Below are 15,924 nucleotides of genomic sequence, written 5' to 3' on the forward strand. Positions count from 1 at the left end.
TTTTATATTTTCCAGAACTTATGTCAATTTGTTTCGAATTTCATGTCTCTTGATTTTATTCTTTTATCTTTACTCTTTATGTAACATTGTTCACTAACGAGTATTGCCTAGGAAAGGTTCTACTACTTGCAGCTATAAAGCTTAAAATGATGTTCCTGATAAGAAGCCAATGTGAAGAGATACAACAGTCTACCATACAGAAGACATAGCACCTACTACTATTCAAGGAGTCTCAACCTGGACGGAACCATCCAGAAACCGACATAGGAAGCTGTCAAATCCGAACAAGAGGAGAAAACAAATTCTTTTTTCAAAATAATTGTTTTCCGTCTTAAGGGGGGAGGTGTTATGATCCCGTACTCAATATTCACATTTTCAACTTTTTATAAACAAAAGACTGGCGACGAACTCAAATTGTTCTTCTTTAGAAGCGAAGCTTCTAAAGACTCCTTCTTTTATTTTATTTGCAAGTGTTTGCTCGAACATTCGAAACAGTTGACTGACGAAAGACAAAAGTAATATAGGCAAGCTACACAGCTTGGCGTTGGTTCATTTGATTTTTAGTCTAGCTGTAATAAGTTCTTGTTTATTAATATTAGTTTTGTGATAGTTTTAAGTGCTTGTTCATTACTTACAAAAATAAAGAACGAACCGAATATAACAATATATATAAACAAACAAACAAACAAACAGACAAACGAAAGAATAAATTCTAGCACCCGAAAAAAAACAAACAAACAAACAAACAAAAGACTTTTTGAAAACCAAAAAAATAACCGTCAAATTTTTTTTTTCGTCGTTACGTCACATGTGATGACGTCACGTGAAATTTTAAATACGATAAAAACATAACCTCAACTCGAAACCGCAAAATTTAAATGTAATAATAAATAAAATTATTATCGAAAGGTTTAAAACTCGTTAACAAAATATTACCACAATATGGCGCTCGTTATGAAAATAATAATAATAATAATAAAATTATCTCGTTCAAAACGAATAATAATAATAATAATAATAATAATAATTATTGTTTAATTATTTTTCTTTTGCATCACATCTGGTATCATCCCCCCCCCTCTCTGGTGACGATTTCCCGCGTTAAAATGGCCGACTACGAATATGACGTAACCGATTCCGGCGAATATTTCAAGAGGAGAAAAGTGAAAACAAAAAAAACTTTTAAATTCTAGAATGTTCTTCTCGGAAAGTTTTTTTTTTCTATGACGTAACGATGATGACGTTTTTAAAAAATATTATTTTATTTATATATAAGAAAAGTTTTTTTTTGTTAAATCCGCCATTTTTTTTTTTTACTTTACCGTTAAACCGAACGAACGAACGTTACAAATAAATTATTATTTACTTTTACCTGAACATTTTTCACCTGGATATTTTTTTTTTGGGAGTGAAAGAGAGAGAGAGAGAAGTAGACAGAGTCAGAGAGAGGTAGAGAGAGATAGAGAAGGAGAGTGAGAAAAGGTGTGAGAGGATGGGATAAAATTTTTGGATAAAAACTTGTAGCATAATAATATTAAATTTTAATTATAAAACCTCTTGATTTTGGTTGTTGTTTGTTAATTTTTTGTTGTTGTTGTTTTTGTTTTTGTTGGAGATATATATATATAAAAGTTTTTGCATTGATGCAATTGAGATGAAAACTTTTAACCGTCCTTCCATTCCGTGCCAGTCAACATAATTAAACTTTCCAACTATTCTCTAAGGTAACATTTTAAAATTATGATTCAAACCTCGTAATTGTCCTCTATCCTTCTCTCTCTCTCTCTCTTTCTTTCTCTATCTCTCCCTTTTGCTTTTTCCCTCTCTTTCCCTCTTTTCCTTTCTTTTTCTTTTACTTTTTTTCTTTCTCTTTCTTTTACTTTCCTTTTGCTTTTTTCTTTTTCTTCCTCTCTCTCTCTCTCTTTTCACTCTCTTTTTCACTCTCACCCTCTCTCTCTCTCTCACTTTCATCGTTTCTTCTATCACTTTATTTTTTTTTTCCTTTCCATCATATATATATCTTAATATTTATTCGGGAATTTTCAAAAGTTTTACAAAATTTTCCGGATAAAATTTTTTTTAAAAAGTTTTTTTTTACCTTTTTCTTTTTCCCCCCTCTCTCTCCCCTTCTCTCCCCTTCTCTTTCTCGCTTTGTTTGTTTGTTTGTTTGTTTTCTCCGTTCGTTTTATTTTTTCGTTTAAATTTTTTGTGTTTTTTCTTATTAAAAATTACGGAAAAATATTTTTTAATTTCGAAACGACAAAAAAAGGGGAAGGGACAGGTGGGGGGAAAGGGAAGGGGGCGAGACAACGACGTTAACCGATTGTTTTAATGGATGTACAAAAGATTTTTGAAAAAGAAAAATTCGTCGTTTCTTATCCAACGTTTTTTTTTTTTTTTTGCGTGTTTGTCAAAAAGATAAAACGTTAAAATCTTATTTGATTAAACCTCAGAACATTTCGAACGTTTTTTTTTTTTAAATGTTCGACGACTACAAAAAAACAATAAGAAAACGAACAAACGAACAAACGACAAAAAAAAGGAAAGGAAAGATTAGACGTTGGATTTGAAGAAAATGGTAAATACGCGATAATTTTACTATTAAACAACCATCAAAATAAAAACAAACAAACAAACAAACCCCATTTGTTTTTTTTTTTTTTTTACTTAAAAAATGAATAAAAAATGAGAGGAGAAGAAAAAAAAATAATAATAATAAAAAACGCACAAACAAACGAACAAAAAAAAGAGAAAAGTTGTAAATGTCACTTCTCAAAGCTTTTTGCCAAATGGCCTTTTCTTCTTCTTTTTCTTTTTTTAACGAACACAATTTTTAAGGTACAAGGTAAGTAAGCATTATAAGAAATACGATGATAATGATTTTGTTAAAAAAAAAAAGAAAAAAGAAAAAAGCCATCCAAATTTTACGGATAAAAAATTCTACTTACGCACCTGAGCGCGATTTAAACAAAAAAAAAAAAAAAAAGAAAAAAATTACAAAAATTCATTTTCAAAATAATAATAATAATAATACCGGAATAAAATTTTAACCGTTAAATGAACGAATGATTGAATAATGGAATGAATGAATGAATGATTGAATAATGGAATGAATGAATGAATGAATGACTAAATGACGATGATGATGATGATGATGATGATGTTTTGTACCTCGACAAAATTTTCTTTTTTCTTCTTCACGATTTAACATAAAAAATTTTTTTTTTTTTTTCTCCTGCCACGACATTTAAGTGTGATGATTTAAGTCGGTGGTAACAACGTTAAAAAACGTGTCGACAATATTTCCCGCCCCCACTCCCACCCCCCGTTATTTTCTTTAAGAAAATTTTCATGTCTTTTTAAACAAAACATTAATCGAACTTGACGAAAAAATTTTCTAGTAAAAAATAAAAAAATCAGGATGGGAGCGAGGGGGAGGAAGGGTTAAAAATTTTAAAAGGTTTTTTTTCGGGGGAGGGTGGTGGTAAGGGTATGAGAGGAGAAAAGGAAACGCGGGGGAAAAAAAATACAGGTACGCTATACTAATGAATTTTTTTTTTTTAAAGAAGAAACAAAGAAACAGAAAAAAAAAATTCAAATTAGCGACAATTTTTTGTTAATTGAAAAGCAGAAGACGGGACGGAAAAAAATATCATAAACAAACAACAAACAAACAAACAAAAAAATGTTTGTTGTTTGTTTTTTTGAATATTGAAATTAAAAAAAAAAAAAAAAAAAATTAATTTCAAAGTTGCGACAAAACTCATCAGAACGAACAAACGAACGTCGTCATCCCTTTTATTTTATTTTATTATTATTATTATTCTTTTTTTTTATTTAAACACTCGACAAAAAAAAAAAAAAATTTTTTTTTATTATTTTTCTAACTCCACGTTTTTTTTTTTTTGTTTTAATTGAAATAATTATAAATAAGTGAAAAGTAAACCTTTTTAAAAAAAAAATACGACAATTTCAAAAAAAAAAAAAAAATTAAATTTTTTAAAATAATGAAAATTAAATTATATACATAAACAGTACCGTAATTTCCTCTCCCTCCCTCCCCCTTCACCTTACCCCCACCCCACCTCAACTCATCCCACCCCCGCCTCATCCCATCCCACTCCACCCATTCCCTAGTTCGTTCGTGAAATTTGTCGGAGCTTTTAACCTTGGTTTGGGTGGGTGGGAGGGAAAAATGAGAGAAGTTGAAGTGCGGGAGAATTGGGAGGAGAAAAAGAGGGGAGGGAGAAAAAGATACGAGTGGATTGGATGGGAGAAAAAGTGGAAGGAGTAGAATTAAGCGAGAGGATTGGATGAGTGGAAATGAGGAGGAAGTTGGGTAAGCTGTGGGAGGAAAATAAGAGAATGAGGTGAAAGTAGAGGGGAGGGGAGGGGAGTGCGGACAGATGAATAACTTTCTTTTACGACCGCGTTACTAAATTTTCTCAAGAGAATTTTTTTTTTTTAACCGAACGACTTTTAACAAAAGTTTTTTTTTTTAAAAAAAAAATTCAACTGCCATTTACTCCATTTTCATTTACTCCATATGCGAAAAAAAAGTTTTCTTTTTCTCTCTCCTATCCCCTCTACTTCCACGTTAACTTACTTCCACGACTTAAAAAAAAATTACCGCCATTTTTATTCTACTCATTCAAACTAATAATTTTATACGTTTTACGTTTAAAATGAAATAACAGTATTAAATATCTGTTAATGTCGAAAATTATAGTTTTCTCTCTCTCTCTCTCTCTCTCTCCACTGCAATTTAAAAAAAAATTAAATTGCACGTTTTAAACGGAGACTTTTTTTTTGTCGGGGGGGAGGGCAAAGGGTGGGGGGCGGAACGAAAAAAAAACGAGAGAGAGAAAAAGAAAAATCATCCGTTACGAATTTTTTTTTTTTTATTTTTATTTTTTATTCGACACCCTGCGCTCGATTATTATTATTATTTTTTTTACTTTTTTTTTTTGTTAACGTTGGCAACGCACCCCGTAAATATCTTATATAATTCTTGGAAAATGATTTTTAAGATTTTTTTTTTAAATGGGTAATAAATTTTCTTACGTCATAATTTAATTAACCTCGGTAGGGTTTGTTTGTTAAAAAAAAAAATTTTTTTCTCTCTCTTCTTTAAAGTCGTAGGTAAATCGTGAAGAGGAAAATGATGATGATGATGATAATGATAAGGGATCTTAACCTATTCCTCTTTCTCCCCAAAAAATGTGGTAAAATGAGGGGGGCATTATTATAAAAAAAAATCAATGAATTCCTTTTTTCTTTTTCGTTTCTTTCTTTCATTTTTTTTCAACGCTTAATCATAATAATTTATTTTTTTAAAAAAAAAAGTTTGAAAATGGTAAACGAGGTGGGGAGAATGGTGGGGAGGTACGTAATAAGGGTAAATATCGGGTTGAAGTGAGTTGTGGGGGTTAAGGGAAGAAAAAGAAAAAGAAGAAGAAGAAAAAAAAAGGAAAAAATCCAAAGCGGTTTTTAATTAAAATAATTTAAATGTTAAATGATGAAAAATTTCCCTCCCCCCTTATTCTTCCCTTCTCTCCCTCCCCTCTCTTTTTCCAGACGGAAAATTTTTTTTTTTAGTTTTTCCTCAACCGGATTTTCCGGTTCGAAAAAAAAAAGAAAAATTAACCCCCTTTTCGCGTATATATTTAAATTTTTTATTTTTTCTTCTTCCTTCAATTTTCTTCCCCCCCATCTTCCCTCTTCTCTTCTCCCCTCCTCTCCCCCCATCCCATCCCGACCGAAATAATTTGTTTTTTCTCTCTCTTTACTTCTCAAATGTCATTTTCTTTTTGATTATTTACTTCCTTTTCCGTTTTTTTCTTTTTTCCTCGTTAAAAAAAAAAAAGAAAATTTTTTTCCTAATCCCCCTCCCCATTTGACCCCTTATCCTCCCCCCCAATACATCATTTCTTACGGTTTTTCTTTTTTTTTTTTTTTTTTGCTTTTTCCGTTTTCGACGAAAAAAAAAGAAAAAAAAAATTTCGTTTATGATTTCCTATTTGTTTGTTCGACGCCTCCGATTAAAAAAAAAAAAAAGGAAAAAAAGGAGAGAAATAGGGGGAGAGGAGGGAAGGAGGAACGGTGGGGGAGAGAAAACGTCGATTTTCCGTCGTTAAAAATATTTTTTTTTATAACATCAAACACTCAAATGTTTGTTTGTTTGTTTGTTTTAATTATCGATTTGTTCTATTTCCGGTTTATTTTATTACTTTACCCCACTTTCATTTTACTCTTTTAAATTACGTTGTTAAAATTTTCTATTGATAAATGAAAAGCTATAAATTTAATATAACAATTCTAAAAAAAAAAAAAAAAACTATAATAAGAACTGTAACGGTTTTATTTTATTAGATTTTTTCCCGCCATTTTTTTTTTTTTTAACTTTAATTAACAATAAAGAAAAATAAGTAAATATAATAATAATAATTCTTTACGAATTATCGATTATTGTAGTTTTATTTATTCCCCCTTTTTTTTCCCGCGTTTTTTTTTTTTTTTTTAAAATATCACGTGTGAATATGTAATTCGTTAAAAAAAAAAAGAAAAAAAAGAAAATCGAAAAGTTAAAAACGAGAAAAATAATAAAAATAAATGGAAAAATCATGTGAAACGTTGTTTACAACATTAAGCAACAAGTCGAACGTGATTTACGTCATCAATCACGTGAACCAATCAAAATAAATATATAAACTTACCCATACGTATCCGCGTCGCCATTTTTGATTTTATTTTGAACATTCGTCGTTTTAAACAAAACAATCTCGTGATGTAATCGATTTCCGTTACCAACCTAATAAAAAAAAAAAATTATTATTATTATTATTATTATTATTATTGTTATTTCCCATTGGTTTTGATAAAAAAAATTTTTTTTTTTTATTCCTTCGTGAATTCTTCCTGTCTTTGACTTAAATTAAGTAAAACGTCAAGTAAATAATGTATTTAAAAAAAGGAAGAGAAAAGGTAGAAAAAAGGAAAAAAAGGAAAAAACACCTTTGAAAAAAAAAAACAAAATGGAAAACATCATTGTCGAACCTTTTAAGATTTCGGAATAAATTTTTAAAAGAAAAAAAGCTTTGGATGAAAGTAATAAACTATTCCCAAGAAAATTCTTTCCTTTTTTTTTTTAACACTCTTTCGTCCCTCAACACGTGAACGCGCACGCACCCACACATACATACTCTCTCTCTCTCTTTTCGTCATTCGAAACTCTTCTCCGCAATTTCACTCCTCACTCGTTATTTCCTTTGTTTTTCTTTCCTTTTTTTTTTCTCTTTAAACAAAGAAAACGAATAAGAAGAAGAAGGAGGATGCGGAGGAGAAGGAGAGAGAGAGAGAGAGAGGGAGAATCGTGACTTTTAAAAAATTTATCTTCTGCTAAGAAATATAGTCACATTTCACCTGCCTTTTTTGAATCCTTTTCGACATTTCAACGCTTTATTTATTTATTTATTTCAACCTTTTTTTCCTTTTTGTTTTCTTCCTAACGAAAAAATTATCAGGAAACAAAACTACCAACGTTTGAAAAAAAAAAAAAAAATAATAATAATAATAAATGGAAAAAAATGGTTATTAAAAAGTTTATAAGTAGTTGTTGATAAAAACGAAAAAACCTTTTAATTATTCCTTTGTGTCTCGTAATGATAATAATAATAATAATATTTTCTCATCGAATTATAAATAATTAATATGATTAAAATTATATTTTTAAAAAAGTTTTTTTTTTGGGTTATCAAAACAAAGGAAAAAAAAGGAAAAAGTTTTTCCTTTTTTGTATCAAAAAAAAAAAAATTTTTTTTTTTTTTTGTTTGTTTGATCGTTTGTTTAAAACAACAACAACAAAAAAAACCGCGGGAAAAATTAAAATTTTAAAATTCCAAAATGTTAAAAAAAAGGTTGTCAACACGACTATGTTAAAGGTTGTTGTTTTCCTTTTTTTTCCTTTTTTCCTTTTTCTGTTACATTTGATCGTATGTCATTCTTGAAATTTTTTTTTTCGTTTTGTTTTTCTCGAATGTATTTCTTACACCGAATTCATTTTCATTCCTTCTTTTTATATGTCTTGTATTTCTATTTTTCTCTTTCTCATTTTGTTTCTTTATTTTTTTCTCTCTCTCTTTCTCTCTCTCTAATTTGTTTGTTTTTCTTTTCTACCTTTCTCTTTGTCTTTCTTTGTCTCCCTTTCTTTCTTTCTTTTCCACTCTATCTCTCTCGTCTTGTTTGTTATTTTTTTCTCTTTCTCTCTCTATCTTTTTTCTCTCTTTCTCTTTCATTCTCTTTTTCTCTTTTTAATAAACCATTCCAAAAAAAATTCTTTTGTTTACAATATTCATTCGATCGCTTTTACGAATCTCTGATTTCTTCTTTTTTTTTTTTTTTTTTTTAATACGAAAAATCCTTTCGGTCGTGTTGTTGACGATGACGTCATTTCCCCCTCCCCCCATCACCTCATTCATTCGAATGATAATAGAAAAAGGGGGGGGGGAGAAAAAAAACAAGAAAAACCTTTTTTATTCGTATGTATGTGTGGAACGAAACACCCGTTTGGGAAAATTCCCTTTCGGAAAATTTTATCTCTCAACTCTTCCTCCCCTCCCCTCCCGAAAAAAAAATTAACCTTTGACCTTAATTATGGTTCCGGTAATTAAATTTTTTATTATTATTAATCTGAAATTTTTATCACCAAAAAAAAAAAAAATCCCGACCGTTTATTTTAATAATAAATTTTTTTTATTTTTTATTTTTAATGTGAAAATAAGATGAAAACTAAATTACGTAATAATAATAATAATAATAATAATAATGATGATGATGATGATGATGATGGCAGTAATAATAATAATAATTTAAAACGTGACGAAAAAAAAAATAACCTTGAGTTATCATTTATTTATTTATATCGAAAAGTTTAAATTTGTTATTTAAAAAAAAACGACAAACAACAAACAACAAACAAACGAATTTGCGACTTTAACAACAATAAAAAAATAAATAAATAAAATAAAACGGAATTTTTTCTTTTTTTAAAATGCAACAAGACGAATTTTCCTTTAAGCTATGATTTTTTTTCTTTTTTTTTTTTATTAAAAAAAAGAAAATTGAAAAACCGAGAGCGAAAATTTTCCTTTTTTTTATTTTACAATTTGTTTAAATAAAAAAAAAAAAATTGTTTTCCATGACATTAAAAAAAAGTAGAAGAAAAAGAAAAAAGGAAGGAAAGAAAGAAAGATGGAAAGAAAGATGGAAAGAAGGAAGGAAAAAGAAAAAAAGAAAAAGGAAAGAAAATAATAAAAAAAAAGGAAAAAAAATTGAAGGTTTATTTTATGAAATTGAGTGAAAGGTTATTTAAAAAAAATCGAGATTTTCGGGAATGGAGGAGGAGGAAGGAAGGGAAAGGGGAGGGATGGGGTTAAATTGAGATTTGCCTTATTGAAATCTTTTTTTTTTCCTTTTATTTATTTATTTCTTTTATTTGTCTTATTCTCTCCCTCCCCCTCTCTTTTCTTAGCTTAAACAAAAAAATCTGCAAATCGATAATACTAATTTTGTGTTTAAAAAAAAAAAAAAAAAAAAGAAAAATTTTGTCGTTTGTACTTAACACCTTTTCTATCTCTCTCTCTCTCTCTTTCTCTCTCTCTCTCTTTCTCTCTTTCTCTCTCTCTTTCTCTCTCTCTCTTTCTCTCTCTCTCTCTTTCTCTCTTTCTCTCTCTTTCTCTCTCTCTCTTTCTCTCTCTTTTTGTCACTTTTTGTCACTTTTTTCTATATGAGTCTCTTTCTATTTCTTTTTTTTTTCTCTTTCCATATTTCTGTCTCTCACACTCTGTCTGTGTGTGGTTTTCTCTGTCTCCCTCTCTCCTTTCAAGTCTCTTTCCCAGTCTTTCTCTGTCTTTCTCTCTGTTTTTTTCTTTGTGTCTGCACCTCTTTCTGTCTCTCTCAAATTGTTTGTGTGTGGGTCTCACTTTCACTCTCTTTAAATCTGCTTTCCTGTCTTTTTTTTATTTCTCTTTAATATCTTTTTCTGTTCTCTCTCTCTTTTTAAATCTCTTTTACCGTCTTTTTCTCTCTTTCTCTCTTTGTGATTATATCTATTTCTGTCTTTCTCAACATGTTTGTGTGTGGGTCTCTATCTCTCTCTTTGCTTTTTCCGTGTTTTTTTCTCTCTCTGTTTCTGTCCGCCTCTTTATATAAAAGTCTCTACCCCCCCTCTCTCTCTCTCTCTCCCTTTTCTCGGTTTATTTCTCCTCTTTCATCATTTTTCCGATGAAAAACAAATAAAAAAATTATTTACGCAATTTTTTATTTTCTCCCTTCAAAAAAAAAAAAAAAAAAACGTGACGAGGAAAAAGGAAAACCGTGAAAGAGGGAGAGAGAGAGTCAGTGAAGACAGGAGAAAAAAAAAGGTGGAAGGGAAAAGGAAGAAAAATAAAATTTTCGCGTGATCAAAATGTTTTCCGTTTTTCCTTTTTTTTTTTTTGTAGGTGTTGTTATCAATTTCCGTGTTTTTTTTTTTTTATTTTGACAATCATTCATCATCATCTATCCAGAATGTGTTTTGAATTTTTTTTTTTTTTTTCGGGGAATTTTATTTCGACGGTAACAAAAAAAAAAAAAAACAAACAGGAAGTAAAATAAAAAAGGGAAAAAAAGGAAAGGAAAGGAAAGGAAAGGAAAAAAAAGGATGAATAAATATTATTCTATTGCTTTTGACGAATACAATAAACGGAAAAAAAAAAATTTTTTTTTTTTTATTGTTTCCATAAAAAAAGTTTTTTTTTTATAATTCTCCCCCCCTCCCTCCCCCACACTTCTACGTCCCTCAATATCGAATGAAATTCAAAACAATCGAATTTTCAACAAACAAACAAACAAACGCAACTTGTAATAATTTTAACGAAATTTATGTAAATATTTTCTAAATTGCACAAAGACGAGCGCGTGTGTTGTTCGTTTTTTTTTTGTCCTCACTTTTCCGCATTGTTCGTGTTTTTGTCGTCTTTTACCGTTCTTTTAACATTATTATTATTATTATTATTATTATTATTATTATTATTATTTCAACGATTATAACGTGGCACTAGAAAATATTTTAATTACAAAACTTTCTTTTACAACCAAACAAACATAAAAAAAAGAAGAAAAAAAAATTTTTTTTCGATACGAATTTTCCTCTTCACGCGTAACATTTTCCACATTTTTTCCCCTTCATTATTATCATTATAATTTTTTTTTCTTCCTTTTGTTTTTTTGTACGCAAAAAATAACATAAAACAAACAAATAATAATAATAATAATAATAATAATAATAATAATAATAATAATAATAATAATAATGTCACACCTCACTCATGGTTCGAGGTTGGGAAGGGGAAAAAAAAACGACTGGAAAAATGTAAAAGACGAACTGGGATTAAAAAGTTTTGATGAAAATGTTTTAAGAGAAAGAGAGAGAGAGAGAGAGAGAGAAACACACACACACACACACACATACAGACTAAAATAAAATAGCAAAGAAAGAGAAAAGAAGAGAGTGAGAAAAAGACAAAAATAAAAAGAGAAAGAAATACAAAAAAAAAGAAAATAGTTAAGAGTAAAGAGAGAGAGAGACAAAGAAAGAATGTTAAAAAAAATGAGACAGAGAAATATGAACTGAGGGAAGAAATCGAGAGACAAAGGAAAAAAGAAAGAGTTGTAAGAGAAAGAAAGAGAGAGAGAGAGAGAGAGAGATAGACCCACACACACACACACACAAACAGACTAAAATGGAAAAGCAAAAAAAAGAGAAAACAAGAAAGAGAGAGAGAGAGAGAGACAAAAAGAAAAAGAAAAAAATAGTTATACAAAGAGAGTGAGAGAAAGAGGTGATCGAATCGCCCCTAATTTTTTTTTATAAAAAAAAAAGAAAGAAAGAAAGAAAATTGGCACAAAAAAACCAAAAAAAAAAAGGAAAAGGAAATGATAGGTTTCAGATTTTCTTTCTTTTTCTTAACAAAAAAAAAGTTTAATAAAAACCTGTCATAACCTCGATAAAACTTTTTCCCTTTTTTTTCTTTTTCTACGTCATCGTTCAGTAAGCCTGGGACGAAGGAGGGGGTGGTGATGGTGGGACGGGATAGGGGAGAAAATTCCCAATCGTCGAATTGTTCAGACTTATAAAATCAGAGCACACTTAATTTTTTTTTTTTTTTTTTTTTAGAAAAGAACAACAACAAACGAAATATTTCCCGTTTAACACATAGAAAAACAAAAAAAAATTTTCCGGGGAAATTTTTTTAATCAAGTTTTCAAAAAGTTTAACTTTTTAACTTTTTTTCTTTTTTTTCCTTTTTTTTCCTTTTTTTTTCTACCTGAATGAAATAAAAAGGAAAAAAAAAAGTTGAAAACACGTGATTTGTCAAATTTCAAATTTTCAAATAACCTGTCAAAGATTTTATTTAAACTTTACAAAGGAAAAAAAAAAGGAAAAAAAAGGGGAAAAAAAATGAAAACGATTCTTCTGAAATGTTTTCCTTTGAATTTTTTTTTGTTTTTTGTTTTTTTTTTTTATTGGTTTTCTTTTCTCTTTCTCCCGGATTTAATAACGATAATGAAAACAAATCGTCGAATCCGACGCTTATTATTATTATTATTATTACAACCTTTTCTAACCTTTCGAACCTTTTCTAACGTGAAATTTTTTTTTTTTTTTCACGATCGTTTATATATATTTTGTTTTTTTCTCTGTCCGTCTTAACCTTAGAACCTTTCAACCTTAATTTTTTTTTTTTTTGTTTTACTAGAAAAAACCTTTTCCTTTTTTTTTTCAAATCCCCCATTTTTTTTTCGAACCTTTCCCTCTTCCCTCCTCCCCCAAAATAAAAAAAAAATAAAATAAAAAAATTGTTTTCTAGTGTCGACAAATAAACCTAAAAAAAAAAAAAAAAAAAAAAAAATTTTTTTTTTTTTGTTATGCTCGAGGGTCATTACTCTTTCTATTCTCTCTCTCTCTCTTTGTTTTCTTCTCTTTTTTTCTCTCTCTTTTTTTTCTCTATCTCACAGTTTCTCTCTCTCTCTTTTTCTTTTTCTCTTTTCCTTCTTTTTCTCTCTTATTTCTTTTTTATTTTCTTCTCTGCCTCTCTCTTTCTGTTTTTCTTTCTTTTTGTTTCTCTCTTTTTTACCCTTTTTCTTTTTTTTCACTCTTTCTTTCTTTCTTTTTGTCTTTCTGTTTCTCTCCCTACCCTTCCTCTTTTCTTTTTTTCCTTCTTTCTCTGTGTTTTTATTATTATTCTCTATTTCTCTTTTTCAGTATTTTTTTTTCTCTCTCTCTCTCTCAATTTCTCTTTTTCTATCTTTCTCTAATTCTCTTTTTCAGTCTGTTTGTTTCCTCCTTTTCTCTTGCCCTCTCCCTTTCTCTCTATTTCTCTCTCTTTTTGTTTTTTTCATTTTTTCCTTTTTTCCTCCTCTTTTTTATTTTCCACCTACTTTTTCTCTATTTCATACTATTTGTCTCTCTCTGTTTCATTTTCTCTTTCTCTCCTCTTCTCTTTCTTTTTTTCCTTCTTTTACTGTCCATTTTCTTTTACATTCTCTTTTTTGTCTCTTTTCTTTTACATTTCTCTTTCTTTCTGTCTTTCTCTCTCATTGTTTTCCTCTTTTTCTATCTCTTTTTCTTTTCTACTCCCTTCTCTCTGTCTTTTTGTTTATCTTATTTTCCCTCTCCTTTTTTTTCAACTTTATTTCTATCTCTCTCTCTTTTTTAAAATCTTTCCCTAAATCTCTCTATCAGTTTGTTTTTTATCTCTCTTTTTCTATCTTTCTCCAACTTTTTTTTCAGTTCTGTTTATCTTTCTTTCTTCCCCCTCCCCCCCTCTCCGATTGTTTTCACTTTTAATCTTTTCTCATTTCATAACTCAATTTAAAATAAATACATTTTTTTTTTTTTTTACCTTTCTTTTTCATTTCCTTTTTTAAATCAGTTTTTTTTTTTTTTTTTTTTTTTTTTAGATGTTCCAATGTTTGGAGGGTTAATCAATAATGTCACAGTTTCCGTAACTCGAGATGCCACATTATCTTGCATTGTTGAAAACCTTTCTTCTTATAAGGTAAGCATAATCGTTTAAATATTCTTACAAAAAATATATTACTTATATCATTTATCACCAACGTTTTTTTTTTTTTGTAACCGCGAACGAACGCATTTTAAAAATGGCGAAAATTCAGTCCCCCGAATGAGAATTTTTTTTTAAATTAAGAAGATTAGATTATTCGGTGGAAAAACAAAATGGAAAACAAACACAAACACAAAAAAGTTTTAATCGAAAAATCTAGAAAATTTTTTTTTTTTTTTATCACGAGGCGAATGTTAAAAAAAAATATCCTCTCTCTCTCTCTCTTTCTCTTTCGATTTAAGGTTTTTCTTTTCCCCCTTTCCCGCCCGACTTCACATTTCAAATAAATAATAATAATAATAATAATAATAAATTATTTCACGTGTCGAAACACGAGCCGTCGTCGTCCATTTTGCTTTTTAAAAAAAAATATATATCATTAACCGTTTTACGCAAATATTATACACGCGTTGTGACGTCACAGATATACGTGTTATTAATTTATTACTCTATGGTTTTAGAAAAAAAAAACGTATTTTACTACAGCCACGTCAAAGTGACGACGGCAAAAAAAAAAAAAAAAAACAAAACAAAAAAATTGTTTTGCTACGTTCGTATATAAGAAAAATTCGAATGGTGAGAGTTGGACCGGAAAAAAAAGAGAGAGAGAGAGTAAGAGAGTGAGAGAGAGAGAGAGAAAGAGAGAGGGAAAAAGTAAATTAATTTTGATTGAAAAAGAAAAAAAGTTTTTCAAGTCTGGCAACAAAAAAAAAAAAGAAAAAAATGATGAGAGAAAGTTAAAAAAAAAAAAAAAACGAGTCGATTTAACTTTTTGTATTCGTTTCGAGAATTTTCGATTCGATTCGATATTTTCGAGAATTTTTTTATTGATGTTCATCACGTGTCAATCAATAAAAATTATTATTATTATTTCATCCGATTTATTTTTGTTTATTCACGCGCCTAATCGATGACGATGGGGTGATGATGATGACGTGAAAATGTGACGTAATAATTATAAACTCTCACCCTCTCTCTCTCTTTCTCTCTCTCTAATTCGTTAATTTATTTACGATTAAATCCAACAAACAAACAAACGAACGAAATCACGTAACGAAAAAAAAAAATATTAAATTAAATTAAATTAAAAAAAGAAAAGAAAAGAAAAGAAAATGGAAAATCGTAAAAATCCTACTCCCCACTTAATAATTTACAAAATCTTTTTTTGTAATAAAAAGGCGGATAAATTTCTTTCCTTTTTTTTTTTTATAAACAACTCTGAAAAGGAAAGGAAAAAAAGGAAAGAAAAATAAGGAATAAAAAAAAGGAAAGAAAAAAAAGGTAATTATATTAAAAGCCGACACCGATTATGTTGCATGTCAAATGAAAAAAAAACAAAAAAACCATCCTCGTTTTATTATTATTATTATTATACACGTTCTAGAAAACTTATTCGTGAAAATCACAAATGAACCTATAATAACGACAATAATAATAATAATAATAATAATAATAATAATAATAATAATAATAATAATAATAAACGATAGAGAGAGAGAGAAAACAAACTGAAAACTTTCATGAAAATTTTTTTAAAAACGCATTAAAAAAACAACAACAACAAAAACAAACAAACAAACAAAATTTTCCTTTTTTTTTTTTTTCATTTTTCATTACCTGCAGTTCCGTGCTCGCAATTATTGTGCCCTAAAAGCATAAAATAATAAAAAAAAAAAAAAAAAGAACCAGGAGCGTAGCAAGGGAAGTAAAAAAAAAAAAATTTTATTACGTCGTTTATAAATTTAAAAAAAAAAAAAAA

The sequence above is a fragment of the Pediculus humanus genome, genomic scaffold, assembly GCF_000006295.1.
Source record: "Pediculus humanus corporis 1103172108287 genomic scaffold, whole genome shotgun sequence".
Lineage (NCBI taxonomy): Eukaryota > Metazoa > Arthropoda > Insecta > Psocodea > Pediculidae > Pediculus > Pediculus humanus.